Source organism: Rhineura floridana, chromosome 6, assembly GCF_030035675.1.
Source record: "Rhineura floridana isolate rRhiFlo1 chromosome 6, rRhiFlo1.hap2, whole genome shotgun sequence".
Lineage (NCBI taxonomy): Eukaryota > Metazoa > Chordata > Lepidosauria > Squamata > Rhineuridae > Rhineura > Rhineura floridana.
This window is the reverse complement of record NC_084485.1, coordinates 78,252,610-78,274,162: the sequence shown is the minus strand read 5'-3', so window position 1 is coordinate 78,274,162 and position 21,553 is coordinate 78,252,610. Positions and strand designations below refer to the sequence as shown.

At 42.8% G+C, this 21,553-nt stretch overlaps 1 protein-coding gene across 6 annotated transcripts in view; it reads left to right on the top strand.

The window, feature by feature from the left end:
* EPS8L3 (EPS8 signaling adaptor L3) overlaps positions 1-21,553 on the top strand; it is a 190,032-nt gene that overhangs the window by 130,777 nt on the left and 37,702 nt on the right. The window contains exon 1 of one of the 6 annotated variants that reach the window (XM_061632588.1): positions 11,715-11,755. The exons of the other annotated variants lie outside the window; for them this stretch is intronic. The gene's annotated coding sequence lies outside the window, so the exon portion shown is untranslated. Of the gene's footprint in view, positions 1-11,714; positions 11,756-21,553 lie in introns of those variants that run through there. 6 annotated transcript variants of the gene reach the window in all.

Below are 21,553 nucleotides of genomic sequence, written 5' to 3'. Positions count from 1 at the left end.
GCGTTTATGTCATACTGTATAGCGAACCACCTAGTGATTAATTACGATAAAACAAAAATCCTAGTGTTTTCAAAACGAATAAACATCCCAGTATGGACAATTAATGGACACCAAATTGAACAAGTAGCCCAATATAAATACCTTGGCATCACTTTCCATTCTTCGATGAACTGGTCTACTCATATAAGAATGGCGGTTATGAGAGCTAGGAATTCCTTAAAGAGTTTGCTGCGATATTTCTATTATAAAGGGGGACAATTCATTCCAGCGATCTTCCAGATATTTAGAAATAAAATTATCCCCCAACTTTTATATGGAATTCCAATTTGGATCCATTCATTGAATACTTCAGTTGAGGCTGTTCTTTCCATTCTTTTACGCCGCCTATTAGGTGTCCCCAGATGTGTACCTTCCGCGGCACTTAGATTAGAATGTGGGTTTATTTCGATGGAATGTCAGGCTTGGCTGACGACTGTAAATTATTGGGTTAAAATATCATCTAATACTCCTCCTGGATTTTTATCCCTACTCTGGAAAGATAATTGGCCTTCCAATTGGAACAAAAAACTGGAAATGAAACTGACGCAAATGGGCCTCTCTAGAGAATACTTATCATCTCAATTGCCAAGTGATGCTCTAGCCATAATTCGCTCCCGATTTAAGGACATTGACTATCAGACTTCAATTAGTTCGGCGACTAAAATATGCTCTCCTTTATATTTGAATCTAAACTTTGATCCTGGAAAATCTGCTTCCTATTTAGATTTGCTCACAATTCCTAAACTTCGTTCAGCCTTTTCTAAAGCTAGGTTCAACTCACTATATTCTGCGGTACTGGAAGGGAGGTTCAGGGGGGTCCCTTACGAACTTCGTGTATGCCCTTGTGGTGCTGGTAACATTGAAACCCTCCAACATACCCTCCTCTTCTGTCCCTTGTACTCTCAGATTCATATTAAGTTCCTTAATTTTATATTGGTGAAAGTCAGTCACAAACCGCCTGTAGCTAAGATTGTTTATTTACTCTCTGGATCAGAGAAAGAAATTACCATCCAAGTTGCCAAATTTGTACACACGGCCCAGCAGATACGTATTCCTCTTTTTTGTAGTTAATATCCTTTTATGAATTTCACAGCCAGAGTGTTATTTTATTTGGTTCATTATGGTTTTTAATGGTTTGTATTTATTTCTTGTACTATAGATTATGCAATGACTTGTATTATATTGTATTTAGACTTTGCTGCATCCAAACTATGGGTCTATGACCGCAAATAAAATACTACTACTACAGTAGGCGCCAGTAATGTCATGTGAACTATGCGAATTAAAAGGGAATGTGAATAGCACCAAACACACACTAAACCATTGTATAGATGAGCCTGCTAGGACAGAGACCAAAAATCTGCCTGCTGTTTTCAACCCTTACCCAGGAGTAGTGAAATCCAGCTAATGAAACATCCCAGCTAATGAATCCAGCTAGTGAAATGCCCCAAGGATATTTTAGCCTTTGTGCAACCATCACCCAAGTCTCAATTCAAAGATGATCTATCCAGCTCACACATAATAGCTGTGCCATACTAAACCACTATTTAGCCTTAGCATGAAAATGTTCTGCTGTTGGATCTTCCTTGTTCATAATTCTATCCCATTTACTTTCTGCTGGGGAAAATTACTTGGGACCTGCTTGCTGTTATGTTGTGAGATCTCAGAAGGCAGGGATAGCTAACACACAGGGATCATCTACACGGTGGTTTACTGTGTGTTTGGTGCTACTCACATCTCCTTTAAATTTGCATGGGTCACTTAATGTTACTGGCAAACAGAAGCTATCATACAGTTTTTCCCCTGTAAATCTGTATTAACCCAATCCGCTGATAATATGAAAAGTGGAGAGAAAAAATCTCCGCTCCATTTTTCTAGTCGTTGCAGACACTTTGCTCCAATGCTTTTAGATCGTTCCCCTCTCCACACCCACTCCCTCTTCTTCCCTTCTTTCATTCTATTTCCTGTGGGCTGACAAGCAACTTCCAGTCTCTCCTCCTTTCTGCTGGCCTTTTTTATATTGCTGCAAACAGTGCCTTTATTTTATTTTTTCCTCTAACTTGTACACAAAAGCATAACACTGCTCAAACAAAGACTTGCATTTCAGCTGTATCCTACCAACCATAGACATGGAAAATATTCACACTTCCAGGTGTTTTTTTTAAAAGGAAACTACTGCAGCTGGTAGAATAGACTGAGCATGTTTGGTCACCTAACAACCAGAGGGAGTGGAAATGTATAATTAAAGGGTGGGGCCACAAGGAAACAGTGAGATTAATCCTTCCCAGAGGAATGCCTACTTGTGTGAATGGGAAAAAACAGTTGGTAGCTACCATTGAACAGAAACTGCAGACGGTGCAAATTAATAGTGATAAAAGCAGTGTATTTGCTATGAAGATATGTACAGTAGATGAACCCATAGTCTAACACAATCTGAAGGGCACCAGCTCCCATCCTCCCTGACCATTGGCCATGCTGTCTGGGGATTATGGGAATTGTAGTCCATCAACATCTATGGTGCACCATGTTGTCTATGTCTATCGTAAGAGTTCATTGGGTTCTTTTCCATTAGACTTGGGCTAGCCCTAGCATACCTTTGCTTCCAAGAGTGTCCAAAACCAAAACAACTCATGAAGGTCACTGGGCTCCCTTCCTAGGGTTGCCATGTGTCCTCCCCTACAGAGTAGAACAGTCCCCTCTTTGAAGGGTACCCAGTCCAAGTTTGGTTTAAAGAAAAAGGAGGGTAAGGAGGGGCTTTGAAGTTGCCCATTCTGTTAGCACCTAGACAGCCGACTGAGCAGGCACCCAGGTCACCTGATCACAATCTTCCCCACCATGGTGAGAGGTGTTTCTATTTAAATTACAATAATTGTTTCCAAATATTATGCAAATCTGTGTCCTCTTGCTTTCTTTTCTTTTGTGATGCATTTCCTCTTTTAGTGATGGGTAAGAAGCCATCCTAACCCTTCCACTAGGCTCTGAGTGTGCTCTAGTTCCCTACAGTGTCCAAAAGGATAGCATAAATCTAACCAAGGACCAAGGTTAAACACTTTACTAATTCCACAGCCTGCAGAATGAAATGATTCAGGGCATTAAAGTTTGCTACATACACACTAAGTGGACAGACATATGATTATGGCAAAGCAACTTAGTGAATTAAAAAAAAAAGACTAAGGGACAAACTAGACATGAGACAGGAAAGTCATTATCGGAAATCCTAATAGTTTTTATACCTGGAAGAAAACCTTTAGGTTGGGGAGGGGGGAAGTGAATTGATGCTGCAGTATGTGGGATTAACCCTTTCCCCACTACACATTTCTCTGATTTAAATACCACTCACCCCCAGCTGCTATTAGCTGTGGAAGGGAGGGAAAAGACAGGCATCCATTGCAACTGCCTTTTTAAACCCTCCCTAGTTAATTGCAGGTTTGGGGGACATTTATATCAAGGAAATGATGATATCCACCTCCTACGCCATGGTCTTGATCGAGATCCCCTCCCCTTCCTCCATGCTATCAGGCCTGCTTTTATGACAGTCTCTCCCCCCCCAGCATTCTAATTGTGGATTTCACATGTAGTTTAGCCCTTAACAGATAAGAGGGATTGATTGCACACTCCTAAATCATGGGGATTACATAAATTGGTTGTTTAGAAGAAATGGGAGACCAAAGAAGTTATATGGGCCCCTCCAGATTGGTGGGGGGTTTTGGAGGTGTGTTCTGCAACATGTCATTGATGAAATAATAGTGCATTAGTGGTGGACATATACTAGACAATCAACACATCATTCCATTTTATTGGTTGTTCTGTGATGCTTCCCCAATGTAACCACATTATTGTTGTTTAGAAGGGCACTCTTGCACTATAGTGCAACAAAAGTGGGACACAAAAAAAAACTAAAACCCAGAACAGTTACGGTGTGAAAAATTACAGGATTTCAGCAGGAAGCTATGGGACATTGGAAACAAAGCGATATGCCCACCCCAAAACTTTTGCAGGCATAAACAGTATTGAAAGTGGGATCCCTTATAATCTCCCTGATACCACCATGAGCACAAATCATCATGAATGCACAATAAAAAGGGCATTTGGAGGGGCACTAAGCCGTACAAAGCTGTACCTTGGCAAGGCACATTTGCATCACAGACACGCTGACAAGTCTTTTGAGAAAAGGTTGGAGGAACTGGATACATTTAGTTAACTTGTAGCTGTTTTCAAATATTTAAAAGGATGTCAGGCAATAGGGTGAGGATGGTTGTTTGGCTCCCAGGTTAAAGAAATGAAGCGAGGGCATAGTTTAAATGGGCAGAAACTCAGAATTCGTTAAGTTTGGGGAAACTTCTTGATTGGAGGAATGGACCCATTCAGGCACAGATAGGTGAGGGATCTCATTCCTCTGCAGTTCAGATGTGAGTTTTTCAGGGGTGCTTTAATAACAGGCATCAAGACAGATGGCTTTATTTCATGGCCTGTGAATTTCTTTCCCATTATGAAGTCCCTCTTGGACAATTTCATTTTTAGCATGCAAGAAATATGCAGTTATTACTCACTGATTGCAGGAGATCCAGCTATGTACTTGAAAGGTTGTCACACAGAGGAGGGCCAGGATCTCTTCTTTATCATCCCAGAATGCAGGACATGGAATAATAGGCTCAAATTACAGGAAGCCAGATTTTGGCTGAACATCAGGAAAAACTTCTTAACAGAGCGGTATGACAATGGAACCAATTACCTTTCTAACACTACAGGCCTTCAAGAGGTAGCTGGACAGCCCCCTGTCGGGTATGCCTAACTTGGATTCCTGCACTGAACAAGGGGCTGAACTCAATGGCCTTATAGGCCCCTTCCAATTCTACTGTTCCATGATTCTATGTCTCCCCTTCAGGGATCACTCTGTTATGAACTTCTTGTCTTTTCCAGCACTCGAACAATATCTAATTGCTGGGAAATTTAGTTCAATCCCCCAAGCTAGTGCATCTATTGTTCTTTTAACTATTGTGTAGGAAATGTGGCTGGTACTGGGTGTCTACTGTTTAGTGTCTTGAACAGTGGGATTGACAGATACAGACTCCCATCCAAGGTCTCTATACCTTTAAAACATTTTCATTGTCATCTAACTTGACCTAGAGGAAATTACTTGCACGTGAGTCACATCGAAACCAGTGGAACACAAACTTGGTTGTGGGCAGCTGCCTTAAATCTCATTGATACCAACAGGACTTAGGCATGACTAATATTCTTTGACTCCACGGGTTGGACATTACAGTGTTATGATAATGATTGTTATTTACTGTCCTTTTGAAGCTGAGCATTCCTTCACTGTAACCGATCAGGCACAGAAGAACTCATGCAGCCCTTTTTTAAAAAAGCACAACCCAGCAAGGTTGCCTCTTCCCCTGCAGAAGTGTCCCCCTTTTTGCAAACTTTTCTTTTAATTTTATTTGTTTGGTTGTATAAAATACTGTAAATGGCTTACCCTCATCTCCCCACAAAGCCCTATTCTGCTTGTAGCATGGCTAGGACCACCACTACGGCCAATCCCCTGCCCCTAGAGTCTAAAGATCAGGGGAAGATCCACATGCTTTCCATCATTCAGATAAGTGCCCAGATTCTGTGGCTCTAGACAGCTCTGTCAAATAAGTTCCTTTAAATCAGCCTTGATGTCTACAGAACTGGAAGTGGCTGGCATAGTTCAGCATCAGCACCCGTTTCCTACAGTGAGGGGGAGTCTGAGAGCAGTGGAGCCTCATGCTAACAGGGACAAAGAATGAGAAGAGCCCATGTCTGGCTGGGTCTTGTGGGAAAAGAAATTGCAAGATACTCATCAAGAAAATAGTCCCCCCCCGCAAAAAAAAACTTAGACAGGAGGGCACCAACTTGCTAGAGTTAGTTCAAAGGAGCTATGTCATCATCCTTGCAATCTCTTTAACTAGAGATGAGACATCCTGTTTGAACAGGGTCATAGCACAGCAGCTCCCTCACCACCCACAAGACTCTTCCTGAGAAGGAAGTTCCCAGGCCACCTCGTATCACGCAGCCAGGCCAAAGAAAAAGCATCAGCCATGCTCACTGCCACCTTGGCCAAGAACAATTGCCACTTTTTCCCCCTGGCAGGGCCAATATGATAGGTGTGTGTGTGTGAAATTGCAGTGATTGAGAAGGCTTTTGAAGATGAATGTATGCCCATGCTAAACAGCTGGGGAAAAGATCCTGCCAGTAAAAGGTAGCAACTCTCAGAAGAACAGTTCAAAGGAGTTATCTGTCACCAAGTCCTTGCAGCATCGCAGTCTTCCTATGAACGTACTGCGAACTACTAATGCTCCTGCAGACCGGTGGTTTTTTTAGCTGTAGACTTATACTGGACCACTCACACATCATTCTGCTTTGTCTGCTGTTCTGTGATGCTTCCCCAATGTTACCAGATTATTGCCATCTAGAGGGGCATTCTTGCACTCCAGGGCAACAAAAGTGGGACAAAAAATAATCTGGAACATTTGCAGTATAAAACATAACAGGATTTCAGTAGGAAGCTGTAGGACATGCAATGACTGGAAATGATGCAGTATGACCATCCTACTAAAAGTTGGCTTGAGTATAATTGGGGGGGAAACCCAAATGCTTGGGTGAACAGGAATATCTTTGTCTGGTGTCTAAAAGCTGATAACGATGGCACCACGCATGCCTCTCTGGAGACAGCATTCCACAGTTGAGGAGCCACCACTGAAAAGACCTGTTCTTGTGTTGCCACCCTTCACAACAGCCTCAGAGAGGGCACATGAAAAAGGGCCTCAGATGATGAATGTAAGGTCCAGGTATGTTTCTGTGGGAAGAAGCAATCCCTAAGGTATTGGGGTCCTGACCTATAAGGCTTTATCGGTCAAAAACAGCATATTGAATTAAGCCCAGAAACCAATAGATAGCCAGTGCGGTGGGGCCAGGATCCATGTTATATGATCAGACCTCTTATTCCACTTAACAAACTGACAGCTGAATTCTACACTAGCTACAATTTAATGCATTGGAGTAATCTAACCTAGAGGTTACTAGAGGGTAGAGAATATAAGGTAGGCCATCCCTGTCCAGATAGGGTCACAGGAGTGCCACCAGCTGAAGGCATTCTGTGTCATTGAAGCCACTTGTGCCTCCAGTGACAGTAGTCGGTCCAGAAATACCCCAAATTGTATGCCTGCTCTTTTAGGAGGAGTGAAACCTCATCTAGGATAGGTTGAACCCCACCTATCCAGTCTAGGGAACCACTTCAGTGTTATTTGGACTGAGCTTCAGTTCCAAACCAGGGGTGTAGTTGTTCAGGGTCTTGGGGGATCTTTTTTGGGAGCCACGTCTGAACAGGGTCCCTATGTATCCAGCCAATCAGCAAGAAAGGAGAGTGTGTTAGCCACTGAGAAGAGTCTTCTCAAGCATTATTCAAGCCTGGCCAGATTATTCTATAATCTTAGAAGGCTGTATAAACTTAAAAGTGGTCATGGCTGTGACTATTATGAAGGGCCCTGCACTTCTGAATTTGCCACTACACTACTGTTCCAAACATTAATATTTGCAGGGTGTGGCTTCTGCTTTCAGGACAGAACTTCTGCTCGTCCTGCAAAGAGGGGATTTCAGAAACCCACCTGCTGGAATTCCTTCTTTTGCACCACTAGTTTCAGGAGTCCTGCCTTCTTTTTCATCTGGCCACCCTAAATGGAACCCTGCAGCACCCCACAAGAGAGAGCAACAGTCTCCCAGTCTCACTATCCCAGAAAGAACTGGAACTGGTGAAAATCAGTAACCCACAATCTCATCCTGGCAAAGCAACCCAGAAAGATACCCATAATCAATGGAATCAAGAGATTAAACACCTCCTCCCTGCCCACTATTACTCCACAGTAATGGGCAGCCTTCCCAGATTTATTTATTTATTTGAAGTTGGAAAATCCAGCTTCAGATCTTCCACTCAACATGTGATCTGGCTGCAAAAGAGAGTTTAAAACTTATCTTTCTCAATGCTTCCAGAGTCCTTCTTTTGGGTGGGATTCAATCACATTCTGGCAAATTCAGCTTGTGCAATTAAAGCTGATTTGGTGCTTTGGAGCAACACCTCCCCCACAAAACTTTTTGTGATAAGGAAAGTAACTGAAAAATGCATTGGAAAGTGTGGGAAAATGCTTGATGCAACGTCATCTAAGCTCACCACAAACGAGAATGGATATTCAAGAAATAGCTAGCGTCACCTAACCTCCCTGCAAACAAATTAGGATGAATCCTCAATAAACAGGTCACCTGGAAGTGACCTCTGTCCCTGTTTCTACATCATTCATAACTTTATAGGTGTATATGAGTGGTTCCCCAACTTATCTGAAAATTGCTGAGGGTGTTTGTGAACCACTTAAGGAGTCTCCTGCTGCTGTAGCACTGTGCTAGAGGCTGTATGATTTTAATTATATTTTTATTGCTTCTTTTATTTTTTATACATTGTATTTTGTTGTATTACAATTTGAATTCCATAGAATTCGCGTTGTAAATATTATAAAATCCAATATAAGAAACAAAAGAAGCAATAAAAATACAATTAAAAATCAATATGAATATTTAATGCTGTGGACCCCCAAATAAAGCTCATCCACAGACCACTGTTTGGGAACCCCTGATCTACATTTATTTATTTATTTATTGAATTTATTAGTTGCCCATCTGGCTGGCTGTCCAGCCACTCTGGGCGGCGTACAACATAGGCATACAATATGTAGGCATTAAAAATCTAAAAGCAATGAAGATAAAATCTAACCCACCCCAGAAGCTTGCCTGAAGAGCTAGGCCTTCAAGGCCTGGCAGAAGCTTATCATAGAAGGGGCATGGCGGAGATCATTTGGGAGGGAGTTCCACAGGGTGAGGGCCACAATTGAAAAAGTCCTCTCTCTAATCCTCACCAGTTTGGCTGTTTAGACTGACGGGATAGAGAGAAGGTCTTTTGAGGCTGATCTTGTTGGGCGGCACAGCTGATGATGCTGGAGGTGCTCCTTTAGATAGACTGGGCCGAAACCGTATAGGGATTTAAAGGTCAAAACCAACACCTTGAATTGGGCCCGGTAAGCAACTGGTAACCAGTGCAACTCTTTTAGCACTGGAGTGATATGAACTCGCCGGCAGCTGCCTTTAATCAGACGCGCCACCACATTCTGTACTAGTTGCAGCTTCCAGACCCTTTTCAAGGGTAGCCCCATGTAGAGTGCATTACAGTAGTCTAGGCGAGAGGAGAGCAGGGCATGTACCACCGATGGGAGCAGATGGTTAGGAAGGTAGGGGCATAGCCTCCGTATCAGATGAAGTTGATACAGTGCTGCCCAACTCACAGCCGAAACCTGAGCTTCCATGGACAGTTGGGAGTCAAGAATGACCCCGAGGCTACGGACCTGGTTTTTCAGGGGCAATTGTACCCCATTGAGCACCAGGTCTAAATCTCCTAATCTTCCCTTGTCTCCCACAAACAGTACCTCGGTTTTGTCAGGGTTCAGCTTCAGCTTGTTGCTTCCCATCCAGCCACTCACTAATTCCAGGCACTTGAATAGGGTTTCTACAGCCAACCTCAGTGAAGATTTAAATGAGAGATAGAGCTGCGTGTCATCCACATATTGGTGACACTGCAGCCCAGATCTCCTAATGATAGCCCCCAGCAGCTTTATATAGATGTTAAATAGCATCGGGGAGAGGATGGAGCCCTGTGGCACCCCACAAGTGAGAGGCCAAGGGTCCGAAACCTCATTCCCCAATGCTACTCTTTGGTGCCTATCAGAGAGGAAGGAATGGAACCACTGCAATATAGTACCCCCTATGCCTAACCCCTCCAGGCGATCCAGAAGGATACCATGGTCAACGGTATCAAAAGCCGCTGAGAGGTCCAGGAGGATGAGGAATTTGCACTCACCCCTATCCAACGCTCTCCTCATATCATCCACCAAGGCAACCAAGGCTGTTTCAGTCCCATGTCCAGGCCTCAAGCCCAACTGAAATGGATCCAGACATCATGTCTGTCTGTCACCCTTTTTTCTGTACTACCCCCACCCTCAAGGCTGCAATCTTTCATTACAGCTCTACCCCACCCCTTGATCTTTTCATTTGTTTTTCAGTACCTTATCTGGCTAGAGTGGTCAGAACAATACACACTATTCCAGATGTGGCCACCCCATAAATTTGTGAATGTTATGCCAGTTGGCTGGCCATTCCTTTGTTAGTTTGGTTCCTGTTGAATTCCTATGTAATTGCCCAGTATGATTGGTTGGTCTCATCAATGGGAGGGAGCTAATCATTTGGAGATGGTTTCCTGATAGGTTACAATTACAAGCTGTGTGTTTCAATGATGTATCCATCAGAGCTTGGAGAATGAAACAAGCACACAGAGAGAGACAGACAGACAGACAGACATGGAAGCGAGTGGGTGACTGGGTGGGTGAAGAATAACAGGGAAAAAATTCCAGATGGGAAAAGTGAGAAAGGGAGAAATTGAAAAACAGTGCTGAGAATTGGCAAAAAGCCAATTGGAAGGTGCAGATCTTCTTTTTTAGGATCTTGTAAGGGGTAGCGCAGCCTTCACTAACCCGGTTCCCTCCAGATGTTGTTGGACTACAACTGCCATTATCCCTAACCATTGGCTGTGCTGGCTGGGATTAATGGGAGTTGGAGTTCAACATCATCTAGAGGGCACCAAGTTGGCAAAGGCTGGGGTAATGGATCTGCTGCCTTCTAGGAGTGCCTCCATTTGTGCTCTGCTTGCATATTTGTAAATAAAGCAGATAAGAGGAGAGCTGGTAGAGTATAGTAGGTAAGAAACTTAGCTATGAAACTGGAGGTCCCTGGTTTAAATCTCACCTCTGCTATAATTTCACTTGATCACCTTAGGGAAGCTAGTCTTGTAAGCCTCAGATCCCACCAGTGCACCACTACCTGCAATATGGGGATAAGAATACTGACTGACCATTACCTTACAAGGCTGACACTATTGTAAGGATTGCAAACATGTGAAGTGCACTGAGCACTTGAAAACACTCTGCAAATGCTAAGAATAATCATCACTGCCACCATCATTATTACTAAAACAACATTCATCTCTTATCCAAAGAAAGCCAAACATGCAGAGCTTGGAAAAGTTACTTTTTTGAACTACAACTCCCATCAGCCCAATCCAGTGGCCATGCTGACTGGGGCTGATGGGAGTTGTAGTTCAAAATAGTAACTTTTCCAAGCTCTGTCAGAGTGCTGCCCCTGAAATGTCTCATAGCTTGGGGAAATGGGGTGCATGCAACTGTATATAGGCATCATAATATTGGCTCTTCCAGAATCAAATTTAGTCACTTTCCTAACAACCCATAACATGAAATTTGCCTTCTTGATTGCTACTACACATTAAGTCACAACAACAAACTGTGTCTTTTAGCCAAGTATTATCACCACACACACACACAAAATCAAGAATGTGAAGTATTCAGGCACATGCAACACCACTGAGAGCAGCAGTTCATTTGGCACCAATATGAGCAAAATGTGTTAGCAATCCATTTTGTGAGCAAATTTGGAGAGCAGAGCCCTCTGCTGGGTGACTGAAATGGAACACACTGGATGACTGGCTTTGCCACTTTATTTGGCTTCAGTCCCTGCTTCCTTTCTTATTCTCAGTTTAATCAAGAGAGATATCTTCTTTCATTCTGAAGAACTCTACAAAATACAGGTATTCATATGTGTATGTCTGCTTGCCAGCTTAATCAAACAGCACCGGCTCCCAATTTTTAGAGGATCATTTGTGGAGCACACTGGCAGTGACAGTAAGATACCTAGTCAGGGTTGCAATTCCATCATCAGGATTTGCAGCTTTTAGAGTTGTATTCAGCATAGTGCTAAGGTGAATGTTCTGTCAGTGCAAGGATTTTTACTTTTGTGATAGAATGTTCTCCCTCCATCCACACAACCCCTAAATTAGTTCTGTGTGTTCCCCCAACCATCCTGAGATTTGGTGATGGCATGGGGGTGCGTGGGGGGTAAAGAGGAGGGAAATCCCCTTTTGTTAGTGTAAAAAGTTCATTGAATACTGCCCTATATATCCCTATCTGCAAAAAAGATGGATTTTTTCATTTTTTATAAACATATTTATAAACATATGTTTGTATGTACATATTTACAATTAAATATCACAACAAGGGAAACATATTTCACTTACAAGATGATTCTATTGTAAACTATCCAAGTATAGTTTAAATAGTTTAATCTTAGATTCATACTGGCAATGAAAAGGCTTTAAATAGTTCCAAATTATACTTCTGCTCTATGTAAGAAAAAATGGATTTCTGATAAGGAGGAACAATTTCTTGCAGAACAGCTTTGGGAAGCATAAGAGACGATCTTGCGCAATCCACTTCATTCCATTCCCAAAAAGAAAAGCTGCCTGGCATGGCTCTGCACATGCATGACTATAAAACTAAGTTACTGCTTTCATACATGAAGTAGCCATTATGGATCATCAAATAAGCCATGCTCAGTTTTCATATCACCTGACATCACATCAAGCAACAGTTTTCATAAGAGGCAGTTTATATGTCGATCCATCAAGAGATAAATAATCAAGCAATGGTCATGCACATCTGAATAGGCTCTTAGTGTGGATGGGAAGAACTTGTGTGAGGAACAGGTAGGATTTAGATCCCAGGAATGTGGTACTGCGTACACCATCCACTTCTCATTCATTCGTTCATTCATTCATTCATTCAAAATTCTTGTTGCATGCTTTATGGCACTGAGGGGCTCTCAAAGTGGCTTACAAATAATTCTCACAATAAAAATGATATCAAAATCTGGTATCAGAAACAGAGATGTCCTTATAGTGATAGGATGATTCAGGTAGCATTTCCTGCCCTCCTCAACTTTGGTCTTCCTTAGTGGAGTTCTCTGAGGCAAGGGAATGGGACTGAGTACTGGATCTTTCTCAGCCCATAATGGAGCCAAGTCTTCCCTTGCTGGTCTTCATGTCTTTTGCTTCACCACCATATGAATGTGCAGAAGGGCCAAATTTTGCAAACCCCCCATTTCAGAGGTTATCCAGGAGCTCAGGGAAACCACACATACCCCATTAGAAGCCATCTGTGGATGTGTGGTTATGGTATTGCTCTCTGGAGCAAGATTTCCTGGGTTCTAGTTCTGCTGCTTCTCTCTACTCCATCCAAAGACATTCTTCTTGGCAGGTTACCTAAAAGGTGGGGACAGGTGCGTGCAGAGATGTGGGCCCATGTAATGGAAAAATGGAAGCTCCAACACCAAGCTCAGAGGGAGCAGCACTGTGAGCTGCCTGGTCAGTCAGTGGGAGAGTAATACAAAGGAAAGCTGGAGGTGTTGGGCTAGAGAGATGAATGTCCCCACCACAGATGTTCTGTGCTGCATTCTGAGCATTCTGTGTGGGATTATTGGTCTTGCAGGAGGACACAAGCCGGTTGAGGCTGGTCCATTTGGTCACCAACCTTAGTCTTCCCTCAGCAAGTCCCCTGTCTGCCTTCTTACTTACAACCCATCCCGGAGCTAGCACTTCCTGGCAGCTTCCTCCTTCTTAGTCTCTTGTAGAACTCAGCAAGGAAGAAGATAGGGACAAAACTAGAATTAGTTGGCTCTGCCTGTCATTGGCTCTGGCGCCACCTACTATTGGTCTCCCTGCCTTCTGCCCCATAGCTCCAATGGGCACCAACCACCACAGACACAACCCCTTCTACAGGAAAGCCTATAGGTTCCACATGCAACCTCCCTCATACCTCTAGGCTATGTAATTCACTGATGATGTGGCAGTCCTTCCTTCCCTATCTGTCTCTGGCATTTTCCCTGGCAAAAGGGTTGTTTACAGGTTGCTGCTGTGTGTGTTTGGGCTGTCAGTAAGATCACAACCCTCTCTAGAATGGAGGCCTAGAGATCTATCTCTGCCTTTCTATTCATAGAGGCACTGGGAGTTCTTCCAGATATTATTGTGCATTGTATATGGGATTTGGTATAGACCAGGTACGGTGCCATTATGGTGGCACTTTTGCCATTGCAGTGTGCTGATTGGCTAATATGGCGGCATTACTGGAGCACAGTGTTGTGATTGGTTAACTGTGGCAAAGTTGCCATGGATGCTGCAAAAATGTATTTTCTATTTTGTTTTCCACTTTGCTGCTGGAAGTGCATAGGGCCATGGATCTGCTGTGCCATCATTAGTCTTGGTGTAGTGGTTGCCAGAGTAGCATCATTCTACCTGCTGGACAATTGATTGGCTATATTATATTGATTCAAGTCAAAGTGCTCCTGTAAAAGTGCCTCCAGTGCCTCCAAGATGTTAATCTAGGATGCTCAGTACTTTAATTTTACTCTTTGTAAAACTACTCAGCACAAACCAAAAAAACAAAAGCCCACCACAATAATGATGCCTGGAACTGTAAGTAGACTAGACACACACCTCAACAAAGAAGAAATTTGATCATCATAACCAAACAACCAATCTTTATGAATCATTAAAGTCCCAAAGGGAAAGGGTTTCTTTGGATATTTCTCAACCCAATAATAAACTCTTTTATTTACTTTGTGAAAAGAAAGAACCAAAGAAAAGTAAGGACGCCTATAACAAATCATTGGCACAAACATTTCATACAAAATCAGAATTACTGGGTTTCTTAGCATGGGAGGAATTTTAAATAGTTGTGTTACAGGAAAGTCGTGTGTCAAAGTAGAATTTGGAAATCGTCAAATTTAACTATGTGGGAGTTTAGCCCCAAAAGGATTAAATTAGAGTAAATAACAGGGTAAGTATTTTGAAGTTTTGGGGAAATGGAAACTGCGTAATTGTATACCCATATATTGCAAAAGAATGGTTCTTTTTTTAAAGTTACTTCAAAATGGAGGCAACTGTGTGTCATATTCAGTATCATTAAAGCCCCAAGAAGAATTGTAGGAATGAGTCCCCATAGTTACTGTGCAGGCATTGTTCTCTTCTTTGGGAACTATAGCAACACTGCATTTGACTAAAAAACAGACAAACAAGGCCCCTCTCCTGCAGATTTATTTATGAATGCTTGTGGATAAGACCAGAAGAAAAGAACAATAGAGATCAGGCCTAGGATCAATCATAACGTTATTGATGGGAGGCACTCAAAGCCCCTCTAGCCCATTCCAATATACAAGGTGAAGCTCACCAATTTAACACGCTCCTACAGATTAACCTATGCAGACTCACAGCATGGAATGTGCAGAGAGAGCAGGTCAGCTTGAGAATAAATGCCTGTTGCTGAGCTAACAGCAAAAGAGAGCTGAGGCCAGTAAGCTAAGCCTTAGACCATAGTGGGAGAAGCGAATGCCTACCCTGAAAGTCAATCTGGCTGGTAAGATTTTTTTTTTTCATCCATCCTCAGATACGGTGATCAGTCAGATCCTGAGCACAAGCAAAATCCACCACCCTCCAAATATTTGGGGTGTGTGTGTGTTTGTAATTTCAATAGCATATCCTGCAACTGACTGTGGCTGTCACTGAGGCTTCACACAGGAATTGCCAGTATGGTGCCCATGGACACTAATGTGCCCAACAGTACCTCCTATAGCTCCCATGAAAGGTCTCAGTAAAATTTCCCTCTAAAGTTCACAATGCATGAGAGACTGCTTGCTCTTCCTGCTCCATTTGTGTTTGCACTAGCTTGGCCAATCCTACGCTGAACATGCCCCCTTACAAACATGCCCACATTTTATCGGATGTCAGGATTGGCTATTCACTCGAGAGATGCAAAAGGCTTCTCTCTGAGTGAGCACAATGGTGGTTCATATAGGCCTTTTTTAAATTTGGCAGCCATTTTGTGTTTTGCCACACCCCACTGCAGTCATTTTCTGACTAGCACCCATAGCACTTTCCAAAAATTTCAGGTGTGCCCACTGATCCAAAAAGCCCACAACAGAGACAGTAGAATACAGAATTACAAGATAGGTCTTCATAAAATTATTCTGAGTGGATATACAGATGGACATTTTGCCACACACATACCCCTTGATGTGTGATGAAATGCTGTTTTCTATTTAGCAGGATTAAGCTCACTTACCACTTGGCAAATTGTCATCTTCAGTGCTTTGTATATATACACTGAGATGCTGATACTCATATCTTGATAAAAGTACCGTAGGTGCTAGCACATAATGGCTGCAATGGGCAGCAAAAGAAGTGGTGGAGGTACACTGTACTGGTGAGCACCTTCACACAACAGCACTGGTCATCTCTATCCACCCTCTGTCTCAAAGTTAGTGAGATTTTTTGTCCCCACAACCACTCCATAAAATCAATTCCAAAATATTAGAGCTCCATTCAAAATCATATTCTAATTTCCCAGTTTTATTGGATGCCAACTCTATCAGCTCCAACCAGCATGGCTAATTGTCTAGTCCTTTGACAGGAAATCAAGAACCAAGGGATCTGTCATTCTCACCAGCACACCTGACTGAGAAAAGCTGATCAACTAATCAATTTCTAGAACAGGAATGGGGAACCCATGGCCCTCTAGTTGTTGTCTAGCACCTTGGACAGCTCCTTGAAAGTTCTGAGTAAAACCCAGAGTGGATTCACTTCCCAACTGACATTGGAGCCACCAGTCTCCATTGCTTATAAGCAATAGCCTATGTGAAGTTTCTGCCCAACCAACATTTCCTACCTGGTGGAGCTGTAGAGATGATAATGTACACATTCAGTCATGTCCTGATAGGCAGGCTGTGGGCATTTGAATGGCAGAACGACATGTTAGTTGTATAGTTTGGTAATTCTTTTTTCCTGAAGGCTTTCTTAGCTTTCCAAGCAGCTGTCAGGTGGCTTCAGGTTGGGGGGGGGAGTTTAACTTTTTATTTCCCAGTTGTTTGTGTTGGAATATGTGGTTCAACTCCAACTTGTGGGTTGAGGCTGCACGGTGTTAAAAAGGGTAGCTAGAGAGGAGACCTCCTGATTGCTAGGCTAATACCTATCCTTTGATCTCCTGCTGTCTCTCCCGTCCTGCTAGACTGATATGCATAGGATGTTGACCACATCTCCTTCCCTCCTTCCTTCTTCTTCTTTCTCTTGAGAGGGAGAGCAGACATATTCTCTTTGTCTCTCCCTCTCCTCCAGGCATGAGGGCAAACACTAGGCTTAGTGTCTGCATCTCCAACTTAGCTAGTTAGCTAGATGTAGAACTCTTTCCTATCAAGTATGTACTTCCAGAATAAAGTAGTTATTTCTTATTTTAAATCTTAAAGTCTCTGTCTGACTAATTTGCAGGGAAGGTGTAATCTTTAGCAAAGATTCAAAACACACAAAGGCTCACTCAATCTCTTCATTCCCAATTTTGCCATTCTGCGACAGTTTGTCCTCTCAAAATCACCCACACATTGTTTTTCTCCCTGATAGGTAAAAATACAGGTCCCCATTAGGGTTGCCAGGCTCAGGGCAGCCAAGAGGTCTTCTGTATCTTTAAAAGTTGTGCAGGGGGAAGGGAGAATTCCACCTTGTGGTTTTTCCCATTACAGTGTTGCAAGAACACCTGCACTTGGCTGACTTTCTCTTCTCCTAAAGATACAGGATCAGTCTCAGGCCCTGAACCTGGCAACCCTAGCCATGTGTTTCTGACCTTTCAGAGAGAAAAGTAGTTATGGGTGTGTATGATTTTGAGCACACAAACAGCTGGGAAGGAAAGGCTTAAACCTTCCCCACCACTCCATTTGAACTAGCTATTTTACAAGACAAGCAAAAGCCCTCAAAGAAGAATTGTGGAATTACACTTCAGGCACGATACTGTGCAAAGTTTTTACATCTTTGATCATGGATGCTGCTTCCCTTGTGATATGAGGAAGGGATTCAGTTTCCTACCTCAACATTCAGTGGGTTTCAAGCAATCACCCCCAGTGGACATGGTGCTGTCAGCTTTGATCTGTTCTGTTTCAGCATGGCAGGTTGTATAGAAGATTTTGGCATTTGGGTGCACTGCTACTTTTTCTGAAATTTCATTTCAGCTTTTACTTTAAGATGGATGCGGAACCTTTGGCCCTCACTTGTTACTGAACTACAACTCCCATCACCTCTAGCCACTGGCCATGCTTGTTGGGGCTGATGCAAGTTGCAGTTCAGCAACATCTGGAGGGTCAAAGGTTCCCCATCCCTGTCTTAAGGACACCCCTGCTTTAAGACATTGCTCTTTACAAGAATCTGCCAGAAAGTGTCTCTGTAGAGATGAACAACAGGCTAATAGGGATGGGTTTGAACAAAAAAGAACCTGATGTGCAAAAAGGGACCCTGCCTACGGCTACTACTTAGATCCATTTGTCATGAGCTGGAGAGGGAAGTGAAGACTGTAAATTGTAAGCTTTGGGCGTATTTGTGAGGTCAGAAGGTTTGTGAGAAATCAGAAGCTAGGGGATCATACCACCAGCCTGGCAGAGCGACTGTATGAAAGCAGTACTGACTCCCTGTGCATTCAGTATATCTCCATAGTCACATAAAACTGAACATTGCATCTCCTACAGCTTTGCTAACGAGAGGTTGGGTGTTTCTTCTTGAGTGGTTATGTATCCTACATAGGGCAGCCTAATATTTGATGAATGGTCAGAAGACAGTAATCAATTTGAAGAGTCCTCTGTTTGCACATCTGTTCAGTCCAAGTCCATCTGATTAAAGCACAAGGACCATAACAAGGGACAGCTGTTGAAGCTGCCCATCAACTGTTAGCACCTAGTTAGCACACTCAGCAGGCACATAGGTCACCTGGTCAGTCTTCCCAGCAAGGCAAGATATGTTGTGTTTCTATTTCTATTGTAACTGCTATAATTTAAATAGAAATACAACGTGGCTCACTTTACTGGGGAAGATTGATCATGTCACCTATGTGTAAATTTGCACCTATATATACATTAGAATATGCAAATTGTTGCCCTCTTTTTTGTGTGTGATGCATTTTCTTTTTGGGACTGATGTACACATGGCCACCCTACCAGGGTCTGGGGTGCAGAATTTCTATATTCCAATTAAATCTGTCTACCTCAAAACAAGGACAGATTGTAGTTTTTTTGATAACTGAAGGATCCAAGTTTCCTAGGGCCATAGTGGAGGATTTGCATTGGTTAGAATCATAGGTGGATTAATTAGTATGAAGATCCTGTGATGAACCACATTATCAAGTCTGACTTGGCTCTGATTCAATGTGCTTTTTCCATATTGTATATGGGAGCATCACAGCTCTGCCTGCTGCTTCACACATTGTAAGGACACATCATTTAATCCAGCTCTGCTTTCATCCAGACCTAATTTCATGCAATGAGGTTTAGCCTTGAATCAGAAGTGTGGAAATCAGGAGTAAGAATAAAAGAGGCACAAGGTTGATCATGGTTGTTTTGTGCCTTCTCTCATGTGGCTGCATACCCATGCTGATCCTGATAATGCCATGGCCTGCTATTTGACGTAGCAGGGCTTAACACTGGGATCAGTATCTTGTTGGCTTAGCACTTCAAACACTGTTAAGAATCCTCCATCTGGAACCATCTCATTCACTTGGCCCCTCAATTAACCTGAATGGCTGCTATTTATCAGTGGTCACTTCTTGCCAACTAGAGGAGAGGAAAAGCTGGGAGAAGCCAGAGCTCCAGGCAGAAAGCCTTTAGGCTATTTGCTATGCACATTTTTCAGCTGTATGTGATATTTCACATTGGACATAGGTATACACAAATACAAAAAGATCTCATGAGAAGATAGAAGGTACTCAGAGGTAATAGAAAAGAAGCAGTGAATGCCAGGAGACATAGACCATGAAGGCAGAACTGAAGCAAGGTTAAACAGTATTTCATCCTTGTTTTTTAGTTTTGGGTAAGCACAATTCATTGTTGCAAAGTAATGCTCCTTTTATGCATTTTTTTAAAAATAAAAGATTTGCAGAATATTGTTATGAGCATGGGGGTTGGGATGGATGATTCCTGTGGGTCACCTTTCCAGCCTCTGATTTGGAATCCTGTGCCTTGGAATGAGGAACTCTCTGCTGGTCAAATGAGTCTTTTGTTAACCAAATAGATTGGCCAGGTAAGATAATGGGCTGATCAGTTGCCTAGCAATGGAGAATGGGCCAGGAAGACCCCTTTTGTCATTTAAACTCTACAGGAGAACCTCTCCCCCCTCCTGGAGCTGAGCAGAGGCTGGTAGTTTTTAGCTGAGTGTCTAAAGAATTGCTGGGAACTGGAAGGCAGGCAGAGAGACTAGCTCTGTGCACCATGGCCTTTGGGGTGCCTCCTGCAACCCAGATGGAAAAGCTGCATATTGGACTGCTGATGCATTGAACCCCTCCATCCTTGAGCTCAGGTTGGAATGTGTGTAAATAAATAACCCATATTTCATAAAGACACTGCAGTCTCCGCTGACCTTCTTCCCCAAAGGAAACCAAACCCTGGAGGAGCACAGGGACCCCTGAAATCTCACAGCTCGGAGATTGGGGGAGGCACGCAACAATATATAATCCTGGCAGCTAATTGTGATTGTTTCTCTTCATCGTATGCTGTATGGATTTCATATTAGATGAGTGATCCAAAATTCCCCAGAAAAAAAATTTCTGACAAGTGTATCTTTTTGAGGACCTCCTGAACTGTTAGTGAATTTCATTCCACTTCTGGAAAATATTCAGCAAAATGGCTTCTCCAATTTTACCATCTCTGTATCTTGGGCAGGCACAATTATAAATAAAAATAAGACAAATAATTATAGATCCATTTTTCAAATTATTTCATATTATTTTAATATTGTTGAAGGGAGCAATGTGCTTATTGCTTCAAGGCCTCCTCTCTTAGCCCAATTGTTTCCTTCATCGACCAACAGGAACTAACAGCAAGGCTTCATTTAACCTTAAGCGAGCTGAAATTTCTCAGAAAAGAAGCGCTGGTTGGGGCTGATGGAAGTTGTCCAAACATCTGAAGGGTGCCACGTTTTCTAGCAAAAAAACTAGAAAAAGATGCTAGAAAAGATGGACTGACTAGAAGAAGTTGACAAGCTGGTGATCTGTGGCTAGTAATATAGATAATTTGTTTTTGATTGGCTGTGGTGTGTGTGTGTGTGTGTGTGTGTTGCTTTTTTGTGATGGTACACACTGGCACCTCTTTTTTTTCTGCCCATGGCAGCTATGTTGTGCTGGCAGTGTTACCTATGGCACTTTATCAAGATAGGAGTATTAGCGCCTCATTTTTTACCAAAAGCAGGACAGACAGACAGATAGATAGATAGATTGCTGTGAGCTAGTAAAACATCTGGTTGCTTTTGAGTCCTGCATAACTGCAGGTTACTCACACCTGTTCAACCCTGCCAACCCCTACAATTGCCTAACCACATACAGGAAGTGGGTAACCTTCAGCATCATGTAGTGGAGGTGGGGGAGCATTTGGCTGAGAGGCAGGGTGCTACAGGAACAGAAGAGTGTCCTTATATTCATCCATGAATTGTTGGAAGCTTTATACTTGAGCAGGCACAGAAAAGTTCCATTTCTTGACT